Below are 22,945 nucleotides of genomic sequence, written 5' to 3'. Positions count from 1 at the left end.
TTGTCGGTCTCCAACTCCATCCCACATCAACGGTGTTCTGCACCTCCTTCCGTATAGAGCTTCGAAAGGGGCCATCTTCAGACTGGTCTGGTAGCTGTTGTTGTATGAGAACTCGGCATAAGGCAAATTGTCATCCCAACTAGACCCATAGTCTAGTGCGCAAGCTCTCAACATGTCCTCCAGAATTTGATTGACTCTCTCGGTCTGTCCATCTGTCTGTGGGTGAAAAGCTGTATTGAACTCCAATCTCGTTCCCAAGGTTTCATGCAGTTGGTGCCAAAATTTTGATGTGAACTGAGTCCCTCTATCTGACACAATACTCTTCGGTACTCCGTGCAGACATACGATCCTGGTTATATATATATCTTGGCCAGCTTGGCACTCGTGTAAGTAGTCTTCACAGGAATGAAGTGAGCTACCTTGGTCAAACGATCGACCACAACCCAAATAGAATCATAGCCAGAATGGGTCCTGGGTAATCATGTGATGAAGTCCATACCAAGCTTTTCCCATTTCCACTCGGGTATTGGCAAAGGTTGGAGCAAACCTGCTGGCTTCTGATGCTCGGCTTTTACTCGCTGACAAACATCGCATACCGCTACGAACTCGGCAATGCCTTTCTTCATTCCTGTCCACCAGAAACTTTCTTTCAGATCCAGATACATCTTGGTGTTGCCGGGGTGTATCGAGTACGGGGAATCATGGGCCTCCTGAAGTATCAACTTCCTGAGTTCGGGATCATTCGGCACATAAATGCGATCCTCAAACCATAAAGTTCCGTGTTCATCCTCACGAAAACCTTTAGCCTTCCCGTCTTTCATTTTCTGCTTAATCTCAGCTATCTCCTTGTCTGATTTCTATGCATCACGGATCTTTTCTGTCAAAGTGGACTGAATTTCCAGTGTGGCAACAAATCCTCTTGGAACTATTTCCAATTTGAGCTCTCGGAGATCATCGGCTAACTCCTGGGGTAACCCTCCTGCTATGAGTGTGTTCACTTAACTCTTGCGGCTCAACGCATCGGCTACAACATTTGCCTTGCCTGGGTGATAATGCAATCTCATGTCATAGTCCTTGATCAATTCTAGCCATCGCCTCTGTCTGAGGTTCAACTCCTTCTGTGTGAAGATATATTTCAGGCTCTTGTGATCAGTGTACACATCACAACTATTTCCGATCAGGAAATGTCTCCAGGTCTTGAGAGCGTGCACTACGGCTGCTAGTTCCAAGTCATGTGTGGCGTAATTCAACTCATGAGGTCTGAGCTGTCTGGATGCATAGGCTACAACTTTACCTTCTTGCATGAGCACTCCTCCGAGTCCTTGACGAGAAGCGTCACAGTAAACCAGGAAATCCTTCCGAATGTTCGGCAATATCAGCAATGGGGCTGTAACCAGACGTTTCTTAAACTCTTGAAAACTGGTTTCACATTCCTTAGTCCAACCATACTTGGACTCCTTCTTTAACAACTCTGTCATGGGTTTGGTGATCTTTGAGAAATTCTCAATGAACCTCCGGTAATATCCGGCAAGATCCGAGGAAACTGTGGATCTCCTTGACTGAAGTGGGTGCTACCCATTCGGTGACTGCTGCCACCTTGGCAGGGTCCACTGCTATTCCTTCTCCTGAGATGACGTGTCTGAGGAATCCGACTTCCTTCAACCAAAACTCACATTTGCTAAAGTTTGCATACAACCTATGCTCTCGAAGTTTCTCCAGAACTAGACGCAGATGTTCCTTGTGTTCCTCTTCGTTCTTGGAGAATATCAGTATGTCATCGATGAACACCACGTCAAACTTGTCCAAGTATTCCATAAATACCTTGTTCATCAGATTCATAAAATATGCCGGAGCATTAGTCAGTCCAAATGACATGACCGTGTACTCATACAAGCCGTACCGAGTGGTGAAGGCTGTTTTGGGTATATCCTGTTCGCGAATCTTCAACTGATGATACCCGGATCGAAGATCGATCTTGGAGAATATTCGGGCTCCAACTAACTGGTCAAACAGATCATTGATCATCGGCAAGGGGTACTTGTTCTTGATGGTCACCTCGTTCAATGCACGATAATCGACAACCATTCTTAAGGACTTATCCTTCTTTTCAACCAAGAGCACTGGGGCTCCCCAAGGTGAAGAACTTGGGCGAATATACCCTTTGTCCAACAACTCCTTAATTTGCTTCTTGATTTTTACCAAGTCATTTGCGGGCATCCGATAGGGTCTCTTGGATATCAGGGCTGTTCCGGGTAATAGCTCAATCAGGAACTCAATCTCTCTATCAGGTGGCATGCCCGGCAATTCCTACGGAAATACATATGGGTATTCCTGTACAATCGGTACTTCCTCCTGGACTACTCCCGTGAGTGAGTTTACTCATTTACTCCGTGTCGGGCGCTGAGACACGTACTTAATCCGCTTTTGCTCGGGGGTGGTGAGCAAAATAGACTTAAGGGCACAATCAATATTCCCTTCATACTTGGCCAACCAATCCATGTCTAGGATTACATCCAATCCCTGGGACTCTAATACGATGAGGTCGGTGGGGAAATTATGGTTCCCGATGTTGAGACTCAAAGCATGGCATCCTATCCCGGCTGTCATCATGCCTCCTGGGGAACTGACCTTAATAGGCTGGCTGAGGGTTCTAGTCGGCAAACTATACTTTTCCACAACTACCCTTGATATGAATGAATGCGTTGCACCAGAATCAAAAAGTACCAATACTGGACATGAATTTAGCAAAAACTTACCAACCACAGTATCAGGGTGATCATAGACCTCTTCAACATCAATGTGATTCACCTGAGCTCGAGGAAAAGGATTGGGCTTCTTTGCTGCAGAGTTGCCGTTGCTGTTTCCATTTCCCTCCTTGTTCTGGGGACATTCAGTGGCATAGTGTCCAGTCTTCTGACACTTGAGGCAGGTGATGTGATTCAGATCCTTCTAAGCTGGAGTTGAATGATGCAGAGTGCCAGTACCGCCATTCTTGAAGTTGCTGTTGTTGCGGTGGTTCCCATTTCCTCCATGGTTGTGGCCTCCATGGTTGTGCACTGGGTGGTTATACTGGACGTGTCCTCCAAACTTACCGGATCCAGTCCCGGTATTCCCTGAATAAAGGGTGTAGCGAGGCTTCTGCTGAGTGCCGGAGTTGAACTTTCCATTCCCATACTTCCGCTTACGGTTCTCCATCTGTTGTTGTTTCCCCTCCAAGATGAGGGCCTTATCTACGAACTCCTGGTAGTTGTTGAAGGTGGCTACAGTCAGCTGAATGCTCAGCTCATCATTGAGTCCCTCCAAGAACATTTCCTGCTTGGCCGCATCATCGGCCACATCTCCAGGTGCATAACGGGCGAGCATGCTGAATTCATCGACATACTGAGCCATAGAGCGATTTCCCTGGCGTAAGTTGTGAAACTCACGCTTCTTCAGACTCATTGCACTAGCTGAGACATGTGCGGTACGGAAGGCTTGCTTGAACTGCTCCCAAGTGACTCCAGCAATGGGGTATGTGGTGGTGTAGTTCTCCCACCATGCAGCTGCAGGGCCTTCAAGTTGATGCGCGGCAAAGCGCACCTTCTCAGCTTCAGTACAACCAGTAGTGATAAGTTCCCGCTCCATCTTGCGGAGCGAATCATCTGCCACAATGGGCTCAATGCTACTGGAAAAACTCGGAGGGTTCAACCTCAGGAAACGGGTGAGATTGTCGGCCTGGGGTGGATGATGGTTGTTGTTATTGTTTTGGTTCTGGATGATCAGCTGCATCAGGGTATTCTGTTGCTGAATCAACTGGGTGAGTTCCGGCGGAAAGTTGGAAGTAGGGGCACGTCTCGGAGGCATCTGATGTTTGTAGAGGGGTGATATTAGCATAGAACAAAGGTCTAAGAGTAATTACACTACCCATATGAAATGCAACAAACAAGTATCACACCACACATTTTATTCAATACCATCACAGAAGTTCACACACAGGGATACAAAATTCGATAACCTAAACATCGGCCTAAGCGTTTAACGATAAAATAAATTTGGAGGTCTAGTCTAAGTGTCCTCCTCAGAAAAGCATGGTGGTGGGTCCTTCGGTGGAGCTTTCTTCATAGTCCTCGTCATTCCTGATCAAGGGGGCTACGTCACCTTTGGGATGAAGGTTCTCGCCCATGTCCAGTTCCTCCTCCAGGTATGCAACTCGAGTCTTCAGCTTCTCGATCCTCTCCAGAAAGTCCTTCACCTCCAGTTTGTGCTCATAGTGGGCTTCCCGGGCTGCTTCTTCGAGTTCGAGTTCGCGGAGCGACAGTTGCTTGATCTTCCTGGCGTCCTTGATCACACGATGCTCCAGAGTCCCGCTGTGCTTCTCCAAGGTCTGGGCATAGGATAGGAGAGCGTCCTTGGTCTTGATTGAGATGATTTCTCCATCTTCTCTTCTCCGGGATACCGTGAATAGGTCTGGTGAAATAGGGCAGCCTGTGTACACTTCCTTGATACGTCCGAGTGCACAGTGGACCGCCATGTCCCTTCCGAGAATCCAGTTGGGTGCGATGAACTTGAATTCCACCGGCTCAGTGCGCGGCTCGAATGTCCTTCCACGAACGTGCACCTCAATCCTGTAGCATGAATCCTTCGGGTAAGACGAAGTCGGCTTCCCTGTGATAGTCGGCCGAGCAATCCTCAAGTCCTTGGTGATCTGTATCAGGTCCTTTCCGAAAGGCATAGTGGCGTCGGGCTGGCAAAACTCCGTGAACTTAACGGGGATGAAGGTGGCCATCTAAAACATTGGAAAATCGGAGAGAAGTTAGAAATGATCAGAAGAGGAAATAGAGGATTTATAGACATAAGAAAATAGTTTTCTTCCTAAGGCTTTTCCATTCCTAGAGGTTACGTCCTACGGTCAGCGTTTGCTCTGAATACCATTTCTGTAGCGACCCGACTCAAGACGAGTCAAGCCTCTGGTGTTTCCATACCATCCCAAGATCATGCTGGTACACACTCGGTACATCAATGTATATATCAAGAGTTCAATCACACAGCTTTATTAATCGAAATCTCATAACGAGTACTTTATTACAATAATGGATTACAATAAAGTGGTTGAAGGCCATCTCATGAGATATCTAACGAAGACTAGCGGAAGCATCAGGTAGACTAGTCCATCCGACTCCAGGGCATGTCGCTGAGCGTAGATCGTAGCCTCACTCCTGGTCGTAAAAGTACTCTACAACATGATACGTTGCAGCCGTGTAGGTCAGCATATGGAATATGCCGGCAAGTCATCAAAGAGAGGGGTAAAATAAATAATCAACTATCTCTACATGCATATTTGGCAGGTGGGGCTATAAGTTTTGCATAAAGCCAATTTTCTCCTACAACAAGAGGGGCTGGAAACAAAATATTACTACATTGTTTGTTGTTAACGAGATGGTTCCGCCAACCAATTCTCGTACCCGGGTTGTTGTTAATACCCACATCATTATTAAGTTGTGTCGAGAGTTCAGGGGAATTTCAATGCCTTCGGCTCAAGTTGTCCATGACCGTGGACATGGCTAATCGATTAGGTTTGGGCACTTTGCAGAGTTTTGCACACGTTCCCCACAAGATTTGATCGCCTCCGAGTATGTCCTCGCACTTCAGGGTGTTTGAAGACCGGATGATCAAAACATGGTCTTTCAACGGGTCCCTCTGAATCCCTGTCGGTGCCCATCCAATCCTACTGTTCTTCTACATCTGCTAGCACCGCCTGTCCAGAGTCGCCGCGTTGTCCAACCAAGCCAGAGCCCATAATGACTTGTGGCTGTGCAGGTAAGCCTTGGGTCTTGAAGCCTTCGTCCGTCTCTTCGAGCCTAGGTGAAGCTTTTCGCAAGATGTCATGGCCGTCTCCAGCATCCCGGGTCATCCATTGGTTTCTCCAGGGAGCCGATCAACCGTCCTTCACCCAGAGTTGCATTGCATCACGAGGTCTTGAAAATTTTGTCTTAACCGGTCTTGGTTATTTAATCAACCTCGCATCACTCGTGTTACGCACTCAACCGAAATCCCATCTACTCAAGCATAGCAATATGAAATTTGTCGTCCCGGGGCCAAGTATCGGGGTTGTTGTGTGCCTACCACATGATACTACAACCTATACTAAAATTTCCAAGTACCTAAGCAGCATGCAATTGGGCAAAGAAAGGTGAAACTACCATGCATCGAAAAACATAGGAGATAGTATGATCAAAATGACTTGCCTTGATGATAGATGTCTTGATCGAGCGCTTCTAAGTAACAAGCTTCGCACTCCAGGTGATCTACCGATACAAACAAATACACACCGTAATCACTACAATCAAACAACAAGTAAAAATAACATCACAAGTAAATAGTTGCTATGGCCTAAGTGAAAGAATTCACTATACGTCACTAAGGCAGAAACTTGTTTCTGTTAAAACCCCAAGTAAAAATACTAAAACAAATTTGAAACTTATACCACAGTAAGATATAATCACTAGGAAGCTGTAGCAAAAAGAATCAAATCAAAATCATTTTTTAAACTCCTGCAACAAGCAAAACAAGGTTTAAACTAAATCTGATCTAATTCAAATTTGAAAATATCAAACATAGACAAATTATATGTTTTTAACAACTACAGAAAAATTGTGATCTACTGGAATAAGTTTCAACTCCATTGGAATTCGGGATCAAAAGCTATGATCAAAACCAATTTGAAACTTTCTCTGTTTTGGGAATTAAACAGAGAAAAGAAAACAGATTCTAACAGACACGTGGCAATCCCTGATTGGTTGCGGATTCGTTTGCTGCGGGGAAAACTAGCACACGGCCGAAGTATAACAAAAATGCTTTGGCTTAATAGTAAGTGGGGTAAAAACCGGGCGGTCTTTTAACTAAAACCGAAGGGGTACGGGGTTCTAATCTCAGGCGTTGGTGCAAGATCTAACGGTGGAATGAGAAACAGAGGGAGAGGCTCACCGTGGGCAGTGGTCTCCGGCGAGGACAGAGGCGGTGGCGGCTCGGTGGTGGTCGGCGGCGAGGTATCCGTGGGCGGGGACGGCTGCGGAGGGGCCCAGGGGGTGGAGGCGGTCCTCCGGCGAAGAGTGGCGGCGCCAGCATGGCTTGGGGAGGCTCGGGGCGGGCAGGGCAGTGGCCGGAGCTTAGGCCGAGCTCGGAGCTCCGGCGAGGTGCAGCAGGGGCGGTTGGGGCGGCGAGACGGCGTGGCGAGGAGGGGAACGGGGCGAGGCGGCGGTGGGCAGTAATTATAGGGGGAGAGGAGAGGCTCCAGAGGAAAAGAATCGGGGCTGAGGGGGAAGGGGATCGGGCTGCCATGGAAGACAAGGGCGCTGGGAGAAGGAAAGTCACAGTAGAACACAGAAGGAAGGAAGAAGAAGAGGGAAGGAAAGAGAGAGAGGAAAAAAAGAAAGAAAAGAAAAAAGGAAAGAGGAAAAAGAAAAGAAAAAAAACAGAAGGAAGGGGTGGCCGAGGAGTTTGCGAGAGATGGCGCTGGGGTTTGGCCAGAAGTTTCTGGCGATGGGGATCTCTCCCCAGAATATCTCCCGTTTGTTTTTTTTAACTGAAACTAAAACGAAAATAAAAGGAAACAAATAAAATAATTAATATAGGATGCAAAAGCAAAAGGCTAAAGAATTCAAATGCAAACTTTATTTAAATCGATATGCATAGATGCTTAGCTACAATGTAAAACATTCCCAATTAGGAAAATTGGGATGTTAGACTTTCTTTGGCCTTGTTATTTTGAAGGTTCATGATTACTTTGCTAGTTTTCTTGAAGTATTACTGTTTTCATGTCAATAGCAAACTACTGTTTTGAATCTTACGAATCTGAACATTCATGTCACGTTAAAGAAGTTGCAAAGGACAACTATGCTAGGTAGCATTCCACATCAAAAATTCATTCTTTATGACTTCCCTACTAGAGGACGAGCAGGAGTTAAGCTTGGGGATGCTTGATACGTCTCCAGCGTATCTATAATGTTTTATGGTTTCATGCTATTATCTTGTGAAACTTTGGATGTTTTGCATGCTTTTTATTTATTTTCTGGGACTAACTTATTAACTCAGTGCCAAGTGCGAGTTCTTGTTTTTTCCATGTTTTTGACCCCTTTGAGAGGAGATTTTGAAACGGAGTCCAAACGGAAGAAAATCCCCGAAAAGATTTTTTTTGGAACGGAAGAAGATCGGAGAACTTGGGAGCGAAGCCAGAAGAGCGCCAGGGGCCCCACAAGCCCCCACCCCGCGGCCAAGGGGGCCGCGCCATCCAGGCTTGTGGGCCCCCTGGAGGTCCCCTGACCTAGATCTTGCACCCATATATTCCCAAATATTCCCAAAAAATCAAGAGACAATCACAATCACTTTTCCGCCGCCGCAAGCTTCTGTCTCCGCAAGATCCCATCTGGGGCACGTCCTGGTGCCCTGCCGGAGGGGGGATTCGGACACGGAGGGCTTCTCCATCAACACCATGACCTCTCCGATGATGCATGAGTAGTTCACCATAGACCTACGGGTCCATAGCTAGTAACTAGATGGCTTCTTCTCTCTCTTGGATCTTCAATACAAAGTTCTCCATGATCTTCATGGAGCTCTATCCGATGTAATCTTCTTTTGTAGTGTGTTTGTCGAGATCCGATGAATTGTGGATTTATGATCAGATTATTTATAAATCTTATTTGAGTTTCTTCTGATCTCTCTTATGCATGATTTCATATCCTTGTAATGCCCTTCGAGTTGTGGGTTTTCTTTGTCCAACTAGATCTATGATTCTTGCAATGGGAGAAGCGCTTGGTTTTGGGTTCATACCGTGCGGTGACCTCACCCAATGACAGAAGGGGTAGCGAGGCACGCATTGTGTTGTTGCCATCAAGGGTAAAAAGATGGGGTTTTCATCATTGGTTTGAGATTATCCCTCTACATCATGTCATCTTGCTTAAAGTGTTACTCTGTTCGTCATGAACTCAATACACTAGATGCATGCTGGATAGCGGTCGATGTGTGGAGTAATAGTAGTAGATGCAGAAAGTATCGGTCTACTTGTCTCGGACATGATGCCTATATGCATGATCATTGCCTTAGATATCGTCATGACTTTGCGCGGTTCTATCAATTGCTCGACGGTAATTTGTTCACCCACCGTGATATTTGATATTATGAGAGAAGCCTCTAGTGAACACTATGGCCCCCAAGGTCTACTCCACACCATATTTTCAGCCTTACACTTTTTACTTCGTTGCTCTTTCCGCCTTCAGATCTCACTTTGCAAATAATCTTGAAGGGATTGACAACCCCTTTGAAGTGTTGGGTACAAGCTTGTTTGTGTTTGCGCATGTACTTTGGACTTGACGAGCCCTCCTTCTGGATCGATACCTTGGTTCTCAAACTGAGGGAAATACTTACTGCTCTTGGGCTGCATCACCCTTTCCTCTTCAAGGGAAAAACCGACACAAACCAGAGAAGTTACAAGAAGAATTCCTAAGCGCTAGAGAAGGACTTTTGTTGCTGTAGCACGGAGGCGCTCGAGGAGGCAAAGGCAACGATGAGGGGTCTCACTACTGGAATTGAGAAATTTGCCGTCTGCCATGCCTTTTGCGTCTGCTGACGCATGGCAAAGATCCTCTTTGCCATCAGCTGGTACAAAGCAGACGGTAAAGAGGTTGCTGATGGCAAAAGGTTTTATTTGCCGTCGGCCACCTCTTTGCCGTCTGCTGACGCATGGCAAAGGCCCCAGAGGCGGACGGCAAAGAGCACGCAGACGGCAAAGGGGCGCCACCCTAACGGCCGAAGCCCGCCCCACCCCACCCACCCCTTTGCCGTCTGCCTCCCAACTTCTGCAGACGGCAAAGGGGCGCTCCCCCTAACGGCACCCAGCCCCCACCTCCGCTCCCCTAATGGCACACTCCACCCCCGCTCCCCTCGATCTCCTGCCTCTCTCGCGCGCGCCCCTGCCCACTCCAGCGCCGCTGCCACCACCACCTAAGCTGCTCCGGCCCACCGCCGCCGCCACCGACCGGAGCTCCCCGCTCCCCTCCTCCCCGCGTCCCTCCTACCTGAGGCCCTCCTCCTCGCGCTCTACCCACCCAAGCGCCGCCACCAAAACCACCGGAACCGCTCCGGCCCACCACCGCCGCCCACGGCCGGAGCTCGCCCTCCCCTCCTCCCCACGCACCTCCTCCCCACGCCCCTCCTCCGTGCCGCCCAGGGCCGGAGCTCGCCCTCCCCTCCTCCCACTGCCCTCCTCCCACTGCAGGTATGTTTTTTTTCTTTTAGTCTTTCTTTCCTGTTTTTTCTTTTAAATTAGATAGTTAGTTTATTTTCTATTTTTTCTGTTAAATTGGATAGTTAGTTTTTTTTCCGTTTCTTATGTGAAATTAGATAGTTAGTTTATTAGGTAGAAAAAGTAGATAGGGAAGAAAAAAATAGATAGAAAAAAAACTTAGAAGAAAATAAGAGAATAATAAACTAGAAGAAAATGGAAGAAGAAGAAGAAGAAGAAGAAGAAAGAGGAAAGGAGGAGAAAGATAAAAGAAAGAAGAAGAAGAAGAGGAGGAGGAGGAGGAGGAGGAGGAGGAGGAGGAGAAAGAAGAAGAATAATAATAATATGATGATCAAGAAGAAGAAGAAGAAGAAGAGGAGAGAGGAGAAGACGAAAGAAAAAGACCCCGACCCCCGACCCCCGGCCCACGACCCCCGACCCCGGCCCACGACTCCCGACGCCCGGTGCCACCAACCCCCGACCTCCGACGCCACTGAGACCCGACTCCCGACCCCCGACGCCCGGCACCACTCACCCCCGACCCCCGACTCCCGACCCCCGACTCCACTAACCCCCGACCCCCGATGCCCAACGCCATTGACCCTCGACTCCAGAAGCCACTGACCCTCGACCCTTGACCTCGACGCCCGACGCCACTGACCCTCGACTCCCGACGCCACTGACCCTCGACCCCCGACCCCCGACGCCCCTGACCCTCGACCCCCGACCACCTACCCCCGACCCCCGACACCATTGACCCCCAACCCCCGACCCCCCACACCTCTTCGGCCTCTTGTTGACCAAAGAGACCCCAACCCCCGATGCCAGTGATCCTCGACCCCCGACAACACTAACCCCCGTCCACCGATACAACTAACCCCCGACCGCCAACGACACAGACACCCGACACCATCGACCATCGACGCCACCGACACCCGAAACCACCGACCATCGACGCCACTAAGCCGACGGGGTCATAATTTTGTAAATTATGAGTTAGGTCACATATTTTCCGATTATGTTAATTATAAAAACATCATATTTGTGTTGATCTGGTGAATTTCAATGTGCAGTTGTTCGACGACCTCCACGTGCGTTGTACGAGCTCCGCCCTTGCGTTTGTTGGTGAGCACAAATGACTTCTCCTCCTCCACAAATGACTTGCTAGCTATAGGTTTCTTCAATCATGAGTATGCGTGACCAGTATGCGTCTCCCGTTCGATAGGGCGACATCTATAAATATGCATTTCTTTGCATATTTATAACCGTCGTCCTTTCGAATTGTCCAACATTATCCATGGACAGCCCGAGTATGTGTAGATTGAGTTTGTTTTACCGTATGCTGTGCTCCGGATCCGATGCGGAATTTCATCATTGCCTCCCCTGTTGTTCTCCGGGTACACATCCTCTAAGCTTATTGCCGAGACGTGTATCAGGAGAACAGCGGGGAGGTGCTGCCGAAATTCTGCGTCGCATCAGGAGTAGAGCATGGGAAAACGAACCCAGTCTACACATACTCGGGTGGGATTAGGACCTATCTTTACCTATTAGCGTGTAGGTTGCATGGACGTAATAAAACTGACAAACTTGATTAGCGTATGAATATAGTTGATGAATTATATATTTATTTCTTGTGCCCCCATAGGTAGCTAGGCAACATGAGTGATCGTGCTTGGATGTACACTGGTCACCCTAGTTAGAAAGACATGACCCATGAATGGTTAACAAAAATCAGGGGGTTTGTGAGAGCCGCATTTGCAAATGGCCAGCATAAAACATGGTGCCCCTGTCCCAACAGCGACAACTGGAAAAAGCAGACAAAGCTTGAAATGGGTAAACACCTGCAGAAGTGGGGTTTTACGCCTAATTATACGGTGTGGACTTTTCATGGTGAGTCTGACCAACGTGCCAGAGCTGAGGTGATTCGTCGTCGCACCGACGAGCATGGTACCGGGATCGAAGACATGGTGCAAGACTTTGATGATGCTCGTGATTCGGACGATGAGATGGAGGAATCTGCAAAGGCCTTCTACGAAATGCTGGAGTCTTCCAAACGTCCTCTCCACGAGCAGACTGAGCTTCGTCAGCTGGATGTCATCGCGCAAGTAATGGCTCTGAAGGCTCAATTCAACCTAGGCAGAGAATGCTACGACGCGATGATGACGATATTTGGACGCTTTCTAACCAAAGGCCATGTACTGCCTGCAAACCTGTACCAGTCAGAGAAAATCCTCCGTGTACTTAAGATGCCCTATGAGAAGATACATGCCCGTGAGAATGGATGTGCCTTATTTAGGCTTGAGTATGCGGCCTTGAACTATTTCCCCATTTGCAATTCTTCCAGGTATATTATGGTAGACAACGGCATGGGTGAGAAGAATCAGACCAAAATCCCCATTAGTGTTCTTCGATATCTGCTAATCGTACCAAGACTTCAAAGTCTTTTCATGGTCGAAGAGACGGCCAGACAGATGACATGGCACAAATTGGGCAAAAGAACCGAACTAGATGCGGATGGGAACAAGATGCTGGTACACACTTCAGATGGTTTTGCGTGGAGGCACTTCGATGCGTTACATAATGATAAATCGGAAGATCCAAGGCAACCTAGAGTTGCCATCAGCACGGATGGGTTCAATGTGTATGGTATGACGGCAGCACAATACAGTTGTTGGCATGTATTTGTCATTCCACTAAATTTGCCACCCGGAGAGATTATTAAAAGAAAAAACATTTTCCTGACGTTGATAATTCCAGGGCCCAACTATCCGGGGAAGAATATGAATATGTACATGCAGCCGCTTAAGGATGAGTTGCAAGACGCCTGGGATAATGGGACCAAGACCTACGACGCGGCTACCAAAACAAATTTCAAAATGCATGTGTGGTACATGTACTCGGCGCATGATTATCCGGCGTTTGCGCTATTCGCTGGCTGGTGTGTGCATGGAAGGTTCCCGTGCACCACATGCAAGGCAGCTCTTCAGCTCCGTTGGCTGCAGGCTGGTCGCAAGTATTCTTGCTTCGACATGCATAGACAATTCCTGGATCCTGACCATAAGTTCAGAAAAGACAAGAAGAATTTCATCAAAGGTAGAGTTGTCAAAAACATTGCACCAGCTGCGTTGACAGGCCAACAGACCCTTGACCAGTTAAACGCTCCCGATCCTGATCCTTTGCGTCCAGGATACTTCAAAGGGTATAATACGGAACACGCCTGGACTCACAAGTCATGCTTGTGGGATCTCCCTTACTTCAAAGACCTCCTTTTGCCCACACAACATTGACGTGATGCACACTGAAAAGAATATTGCGGAGGCCATTTTTGGTACATTGTTCGGCATAGAGGGGAAGTCAAAAGATAATCCTCAGGCTATAATCGACCTGGAGGCTCTATGTGATAGACCGTTGGAAAACTTGCGACAACGGAAAGGAAAGCAAAGCATAGCGAAGCCAAAGGCATGGTTCAATCTTGAAAGGCCAGCTATGAGGGAAATGCTATTATGGGAGAAAATGCGGTTGATGTTCCCCGATGGGTATGCTGCGAATCTAAAGAGGGGAGCGAGTCTTGAGAAATTGAAAATATTTGGGCTCAAGAGTCATGATTGGCACATATGGATTGAGCAGGTAATGCCGGTGATGTTGCGCGGCTTTATCCCTAAGGATGAATGGCTAGTACTGGCAGAGCTGAGCTATTTCTTCTGTTCTCTTTGTGCGAAAGAACTATCGCCTGGCGTGCTAGATGAAATGAGTTGGCGCCGGAGTTGGTCTGCAAATTAGAAAAGATCTTTCCACCGGGCTTCTTTAATCCAATGCAACATTTGATTTTGCATCTCCCGACCGAGGAAGGAATGGGGGGCCCATTCAAAATCGATGGTGCTAGTCAACTCAGAGGATGTAGAAGACGCTTCGAGCTAAGTGTAAAAATAAACGTAGAATTGAAGCATCGATGTCCGAGGCATTCATTACTGAGGAGGCAACAAACTTCGTGACAGCATACTACGAAGCCAAAAATCATCATTTGCATAACCCGAAGCCTCGGTACAATGATGGCGATCGAGAAAAAGTTCGATCCAACCTCAGCCTATTCAAAGGTAAGATCGCACCATCCGATGCTTTGAAAGGGAAATCATTGGATGTCGAAGAATGGCGAACCATTTCATTGTATATCTTCACCAACCTAACAGAAGTGCGGCCGTACATCGAGTAAGTTCTCGGTAATTTATTGTTCCACAACTTCTAGTTGCTTTGAACTACTCTTATTCCCGGATATTTTATATAGTCGATACGTCGCCCTATTCTCGGATGGAGCGGTCATCAAAAAGGATTCCGTCGAAGAGTATGAGCTTCTCGCAAAGCATGGAGGCGACTATCCCGGTTTCATCTCTTGGTTCAAACAAAGGGTAATTAATTACCATTAAGGGCCCATTTGATTTCTTGGTCTAATTTGCGGCTAATGCATCCATTCTTTCGTATTAAACTTGTAGGCTGATGTAGAGTCTATGAACGCTGAGTTGAGACAAGTCGCTAATGCTTTTGACTATAAGGTCCGTTCATTTGTCAAATACAACATCAACGGGTATCACTTTCGTACCTTTGGCAAAGAGCTATCTATGCCCGACCTAAAGACTACAAATTGTTCTGTCTCTGCTATCGGCGAAGGAGACACCGAGTATTATGGAAGAGTTGAAGCAATTTATGAACTTCTATTCTATGGTGAAAACCCACCGACCGTCGTAGTCTTCAAATGTTGTTGGTTTGAGCCGAGGGAGACTAGAAGGACTCATGAACATATAGGACTAGTCGAAATCAACCAAAACACCCACTTAGATGTTCCCGATGTCTATATTACGGCTCAACAGGCGACACAAGTTTTCTATCTACCGTGGGCCTGCCAAACTGATCCAAATCTCAAAGGTTGGGATGTCATTTATGAAGTGCCACCACATTTTAGACCACCTACGCTCAATGAAGAGGATTACGAACCTCACATTAACCCAGACACATATGAAGGAAAATTCTTCCAAGAAACACGTATGTCCAAGAAACGTTTCAAGAACCGCTCTACTTCACCCCAGAACATTGAAGTAGACAGCGGCAGTAAATCTGTCTTAACCCCTGAGCCCGAACAGGAAGAGTTGGAAGAAGAAGAGGTTACTGCTGCGGATGACCTGTCACTTCTTGACCGATTACATAATGGTGGCCTTCCACATGTTCTTCGTGATAGTGATGATGATGATGCATTTATTGATGATATAGATGATCATGATGCATTTATTAACCCCGAAGCATATATAGACGAGGACGATTGTTATTAGTTCATGTCAGGTATTCAACTATTATACTATATATAAATTTTCAGTTCATGTTAGGTGTTCAATTTTTATTAGTCATGTTCGTATTTATGACGATGATACACTTAAATTATATACATTTTATTACTCCTGTTGGTATTTATGTTGTACTAATTTCATTTACTCTTTGTCATGACAGGTGTTGAAAGATGGTGGGAAAGGGTCGAAAGCACTCCGCGGCTACTGGTGATGGGATGGGTACTTCCATTCCTGCCTCGCCTCTTCGGAGAGTGTTGCTCTCTACTATCCAAGGAGCGCCCCCCGTGAGGGGAGGTCGACCCCCCGCGAAGCCGAGAGGCACTAAAGGTACATGTTGTATTCATGTTGGTATTTATGTTGTACTCATGTTGTATGCATATTGGTATTTATATACATTTTATTACTCATGTTGGTATTTATGTTGTACTAAAGGTACACATGGCCGTGGGAGAGGTAGGGCTACACGGTCTCCGCCACCACCCCAAGCAGATTCACCTGAGCACAGGACTTCTAGGGTGGATTCATTTGAGGTGGAGGCTACACGGTCTCCGGTTCACGAGCCTCGGGTCGACGAGCCTTCGACCCACGAGACTCGTGTCCCAGAGGCTTCCTTCCAGGCGACTCTGGAGCAAAGCAGGGATGAGGGTACGTCCCAAGAGACCCAGTGAAATACCTGGCCTGAGCCAAGTGGCCATGCTGGTAGCGACGACGAGCTGGGTGAGGGGGCTACCGTCTACCAGCGTGGTAGTTCGGGGCTCCCGCTCGTGCCAGCGACCCCCGAGCAGAGGTGGTCGATTAGGCCAAATGGGGACAAGTAAGTTAATTTACTCTTATTTAACCTTTTGCCTTCGCGTTTTCTCATATATCTAATGTTTTGGCTTTAATTTATCATATTGTAGGGGTTGGATTGTTGCCAAGGGTGTCCGCAAGCCCAACAGCGTCCTTGGTGTTCTTTGCCGTCAAAACTTCCCAGGGTTTGTTACGTTGCCCGATCGGGAGCGAGAGGTAGGAGTGACCTGGGAGCGAGAGCTACTACGTGGGTGCCCCGGCCCCGCCGGAGGTGGAGATCGACGGTGTTTTGTGTGACACGAGGGCGGACATGGTGATCCGAAAGTTCTGGGTAATTTCTCTTTCACACAATTATAAATCAACCATAGCTATTTATTGTACTAATCGGTGTTGTCTCGTTTGCAGACCTTCTACAGGTGTGAGGAGGGATACGAGGAGGACGCGGCAAAGGTTATCGAAACCGAATGTCGCCACCTACTTCAAAACTTTCGGCACGAGGCTCGGGTGCAGGCTGTTCGAGAATACTATGCCACGCAGCGTATTAGGATTGACAAGGCGAAGTGTCGTGATGCTAAGATGGAGAAGGAGCATTACATGAAGGTAATTACATATTATTAAGGCTTTGTAGTTAGTTTCCTTGATTTGGTTCTTACGCACTCAAATTTCTCTTTATTAACTTAGGTGCCCCCGAGATGGTGTGTGGATAAGATGGATTGTTGGGAGGCCTTGGTGGATTAGTGGTGCTCTGAAACGTGGGAGGCCAGCCACAACAACGCCAAGGAGAGGCGTGGCAAAATGGTTGGCATGCCAGACCATCAAGGGAGCGTCAACTTAATCCAATTTGGCGAGAACTGGGTATGTGGTTTGCTTCATGCCTCATGCAATTCATTCTTAATGCTATCTTGAGCCCTTTACCAATACAATTTTCCTCTCTCTCTTTTAGGCGCGTCACAATAAGACGGAGGCGCCACAGATGTACGACCTGTATGCGATGGCCCATACTACCTCGTACAAGAAGGTCAAGGCATTCTCTGAGTCTGACCTCGAGCATCCAGAAAACTTCACCAACATCTCCTCCCACGACAAGCTCGTGAAGTACACAGATCACGGGAAGGCGAGGAAAGGGGAGGACTTTAACCCGGGCGAGGGGCCTATTGATCCAGAGCTGGTGATGATAGATGGTAACGGGAGGCCCCATGGCTCGATCGCCATTGGAGACGGCCTTATACGTTGTCCTAGCACTCTCCGGCAGATAAAGGCACGCCAAACGAGCTCTTGTCCGGAGATAACACATCGTCCACGGCCAGTCGAGCTCGCCATCGAGGTTAGTTTAATGGACTCAACTATCTTTCCGCATTATGTTGTGCATTGGAACCAATATGATTACATTGCTAACAATGAGTTGTGTTGCAGGATGCTATTCACAAAGAGAGAGAGACAATGCAGGCGGCTATGGCGGAGAAGGATAAGGAAATTAGGGAGCTGGAGGAGAGGACGACAGCATTGGTGGAGGCGGAGAGGGCACGGAATGATGCGTCTCTCAGGGCCATATACGAGCTCATCGTGGTAAGTTTCTTCTTCATGTTATTTCAAATCTTGCATTTGAATGTCCGTTTCATTAAAGGCTAATTATCCAAGAAAGGCTAGATTGGCTAATTATCCATCTAAATGACATAATTAGCTTAGTTAGCTCCAAAATGACCTATACTTAGCTAATTATCCTTGAAATGACATAATTAGCTCCAAAAAGGCATTCTTAGCCAATTTAGCCCGAAGAAGGGGACAAGAGGAGAAGAAAGAGGAAAAATGAAAGGAAGGAAGAAAAACAGAAGGAGAAGAAGAAGAAGGAGAGGGAGGAGGATAAGAAGAAGGAGAAGGAGGAGAAGAAGGAGAAGGAGCTCCTCCTTCTCCTTCTTCTTCCTCCTTCTTCCTCCTTCTCCTTCTCTTTCTTCTTTTCTTCTTTTTCTCCTCTCCTTCTCCTTCTCCTCCTCCTCCTCCTACTCCTCCTTCTTTTACTTCTTCTTCTCTTTCTCTTCTTCTACGTAGCTTAGACTCATCCAAGAAAGGATAAATTGGCTAATTATCCATCTAAATGACATAATTATCTTAGTTAGCTCCAAAATGACCTATTTAATAAAAAATGACCTATACTTAGCTAATTATCCTCGAAATGACATAATTAGCTCCAAAAAGGCATTCTTAGCCAATTTAGCCTGAAGAAGGGGAAAAGACGAGAAGAAAGAGGAACAATGAAAGGAAGGAAGAAGAAGAAGAGGAGAAGAAGAAGAAGGAGAGGGACGAGGATAAGAAGAAGGAGAAGGAGGAGAAGAAGGAGAAGGAGCTCCTCCTTCGCCTTCTTCTTCCTCCTTCTTCCTCCTTCTCCTTCTCCTTCTTCTTTTCTTCTTCTTCTCCTCTCCTTCTCCTTCTCCTCCTCCTCCTCCTCCTCCTCCTCCTCCTCCTTCTTTTACTTCTTCTTCTCTTTCTCTTCTTATACGTAGCTCACACTCATCCAAGAAAGGCTAAATTGGCTAATTATCCATCTAAATGACATTATAAGCTTAGTTAGCTCCAAAATGACCTATTTAATAAAAAATGACCTATACTTAGCTAATTATCCTCGAAATGACATAATTAGCTCCAAAAAGGCATTCTTAGCCAATTTAGCCCGAAGAAGGGGACAAGAGGAGAAGAAAGAGGAAAAATGAAAGGAAGGAAGAAGAAGAAGAGGAGAAGAAGGAGGAGAGGGAGGAGGATAAGAAGAAGGAGAAGAAGGAGGAGAAGAAGGAGAAGGAGCTCCTCCTTCTCCTTCTTCTTCGTCCTTCTCCTTCTCCTTCTTCTTTTCTTCTTCTTCACCTCTTCCTTCTCCTTCTCCTCCTCCTCCTCCTCCTTCTTTTACTTCTTCTTCTCTTTCTCTTCTTCTACGTAGCTTAGACTCATCCAAGAAAGGCTAAATTGGCTAATTATCCATCTAAATGACATAATTAGCTTAGTTAGCTCCAAAATGACCTATTTAATAAAAAATGACCTATACTTAGCTAATTATCCTCGAAGTGACATAATTAGCTCCAAAAAGGCATTCTTAGCCAATTTAGCCCGAAGAAGGGGACAAGAGGAGAAGAAAGAGGAAAAATGAAAGGAAGCAAGAAGAAGAAGAGGAGAAGAAGAAGGAGAGGGAGGAGGATAAGAAGAAGGAGAAGGAGGAGAAGAAGGAGAAGGAGCTCCTCCTTCTCCTTCTTCTTTCTCCTTCTTCCTCCTTCTCCTTCTCCTTCTTATTTTCTTCTTCTTCTCCTCTCCTTCTCCTTCTCCTCCTCCTCCTCCTCCTTCTTTTACTTCTTCTTCACTTTCTCTTCTTCTACGTAGTTTAGACTCATCCAAGAAAGGATAAATTGGCTAATTATCCATCTAAATGACAGAATTAGCTTAGTTAGCTCCAAAATGACCCATTTAATAAAAAATGACCTATACTTAGCAAATTATCCTCAAAATGACATAATTAGCTCCAAAAAGGCATTCTTAGCCAATTTAGCCTGAAGAAGGGGACAAGACGAGAAGAAAGAGGAACAATGAAAGGAAGGCAGAAGAAGAAGAGGAGAAGAAGAAGAAGGAGAGGGAGGAGGATAAGAAGAAGGAGAAGGAGGAGAAGAAGGAGAAGGAGCTCCTCCTTCGCCTTCTTCTTCCTCCTTCTTCCTCCTTCTCCTTCTCCTTCTTCTTTTCTTCTTCTTCTCCTCTCCTTCTCCTTCTGCTCCTCCTCCTCCTCCTTCTTTTACTTCTTCTTCTCTTTCTCTTCTTCTACGTAGCTTAGACTCATCCAAGAAAGGCTAAATTGGCTAATTATCCATCTAAATGACATAATTAGCTTAGTTAGCTCCAAAATGAACTATTTAATAAAAAATGGCCTATACTTAGCTAATTATCCTCGAAATGACATAATTAGCTCCAAAAAGGCAATCTTAGCCAATTTAGCCCGAAGAAGGGGACAAGAGGAGAAGAAAGAGGAAAAACGAATGGAAGGAAGAAGAAGAATAAGAGGAGAAGAAGAAGGAGAGGGGGGAGGATAAGAAGAAGGAGAAGAAGGAGAAGGAGCTCCTCCTTCTCCTTCTTCTTTCTCCTTCTTCCTCCTTCTCCTTCTCCTTCTTGTTTTGTTCTTCTTCTCCTCTTCCTTCTCCTTCTCCTCCTCCTCCTCGTCATCCTCCTTGTTTTACTTCTTCTTCTCTTTTTCTTCTTCTACGAAGCTTAGACTCATCCAAGAAAGGCTAAATTGGCTAATTATCCATCTAAAGGACATAATTAGCTTAGTTAGCTCCAAAATGACCTATTTAATAAAAAATGACCTGTACTTAGCTAATTATCCTCGAAATGACATAATTAGCTCCAAAAAGGCATTCTTAGCCAATTTAGACCGAAGAAGGGGACAAGAGGAGAAGAAAGAGGAAAAATGAAAGGAAGGAAGAAGAAGAAGAGGAGAAGAAGAAGAAGGAGAGGGAGGAGGATAAGAAGAAGGAGAAGAAGGAGGAGAAGAAGGAGAAGGAGCTCCTCCTTCTCCTTCTTCTTCCTCCTTCTCCTTCTCCTTCTTATTTTCTTCTTCTTCACCTCTTCCTTCTCCTTCTCCTCCTCCTCCTCCTCCTTCTTTTACTTCTTCTTCTCTTTCTCTTCTTCTACGTAGCTTAGACTCATCCAAGAAAGGCTAAATTGGCTAATTATCCATCTAAATGACATAATTAGCTTAGTTAGCTCCAAAATTACCTATTTAATAAAAAATGACCTATACTTAGCTAATTATCCTCGAAATGACATAATTAGCTCCAAAAAGGCATTCTTAGCCAATTTAGCCCGAAGAAGGGGACAAGACGAGAAGAAAGAGGAAAACTGAAAGGAAGGAAGAGGAAGAAGAGGAGAAGAAGAAGAAGGAGAGGGAGGAGGATAAGAAGAAGGAGAAGAAGGAGGAGGAGAAGGAGAAGGAGCTCCTCCTTCTCCTTCTTCTTCCTCCTTCTTCCTCCTTCTCCTTCTCCTTCTTCTTTTCTTCTTCTTCTCCTCTTCCTTCTCCTTCTCCTCCTCCTCCTCCTCCTCCTCCTTCTTTTACTTCATCTTCTCTTTCTCTTCTTCTACGTAGCTTAGACTCATCCAAGAAAGGCTAAATTGGCTAATTATCCATCTAAATGACATAATTAGCTTAGTTAGCTCCTAAATGGTCTATTTAATAAAACATGACCTATACTTAGCTAATTATCCTCAAAATGACATAATTAGCTCCAAAAAGGCATTCTTAGCCAATATAGCCCGAAGAAGGGGACAAGAGGAGAAGAAAGAGGAAAAATGAAAGGAAGGAAGAAGAAGAAGAGGAGAAGAAGAAGGAGATGGAGGAGGATAAGAAGAAGGACAAGAAGGAGGAGAAGAAGGAGAAGGAGCTCCTCCTTCTCCTTCTTCTTCCTCCTTGTTCCTCCTTCTCCTTCTCCTTCTTCTTCCTCCTTCTTCCTCCTTCTCATTCTCCTGCTTCTTTTCTTCTTCTTCTCCTCTTCCTTCTCCTTCTCCTCCTCCTCCTCCTCCTCCTTCTTTTACTTCTTCTTCTCTTTCTCTTCTTCTACATAGCTTAGACTCATCCAAGAAAGGCTAAATTGGCTAATTATCCTACGAAATGACATAATTAGCTTAGTTAGCTCCTAAATGGTCTATTTAATAAAACATGACCTATAGTTAGCTAAGTTATCTCCTAAATGACATAATAAGGCTTACGTAGCTGCAACATGACCTATTCCCCCTAACTTAGGTATTTAATGGCCTATAATTAGCCTAGCTAGATCAAAAATGGCTTAATAAGCATAGTTTGCTCCGGAATGACCTATTTTACCCAAGTTAGCTCCGAAACGACCTATAGTTAGCTAGGGTTCCACCTAAATGACATAATTAGCTTAGTTAGCTCCTAAATGGTCTATACTTAGCTAATTTCTCTCCGAAATAACCTATATATACACTACTTCGTCTAGTATTATTCTTCTAACTTTCTTATTTGTCATTTTGCAGATTACCTTCACTTCATGGGAAGCTTGGAAAATATTGATGGAATGCTTGAAGATGATTTCTTGTACCATGGGTTGTATTGAAACTATTGTAGTATATGAATATATGAAACTTTGTATGCACGTGGATGAAACTGGTGTAATATATGGTTTGGTACAGATGCAACTTGAAAGCTGGATATAAGAGGTTTTTTTAATATGGTTATGAGTACGGAAAGAAATTTATTTATTTCAAATATATATATATATATATATATATATATATATATCCTGATTATTGTTAAAAATGCTGGATATAACAAAAAATAAATAAATAAGGGGTTGGTTCCCCTCTTTGTCGTCTGCCCCCACATGGCAAAGGGGGGAAGGCAGACGGCAAAGGGGGGAATCTGCCCCCTCTCTCTCCCCTCTTTGCCGTCAGCCCCACATGGAAAAGGGGGGAAGGCACATGGCAAAGGGGGGAGAGAGAGGGGGCAGATTCCCACTTTGTCGTCTGCCCACACATGGCAAAGGAGGGAAGGCAGACGTCAAAGGGGGGAATCTGCCCCCTCTCT

Source organism: Hordeum vulgare, chromosome 7H (assembly GCF_904849725.1).
Source record: "Hordeum vulgare subsp. vulgare chromosome 7H, MorexV3_pseudomolecules_assembly, whole genome shotgun sequence".
NCBI classification, from domain to species: domain Eukaryota; kingdom Viridiplantae; phylum Streptophyta; class Magnoliopsida; order Poales; family Poaceae; genus Hordeum; species Hordeum vulgare.
The sequence above is the reverse complement of the archived record's forward strand: the minus strand, read 5'-3'. Positions refer to the sequence as shown.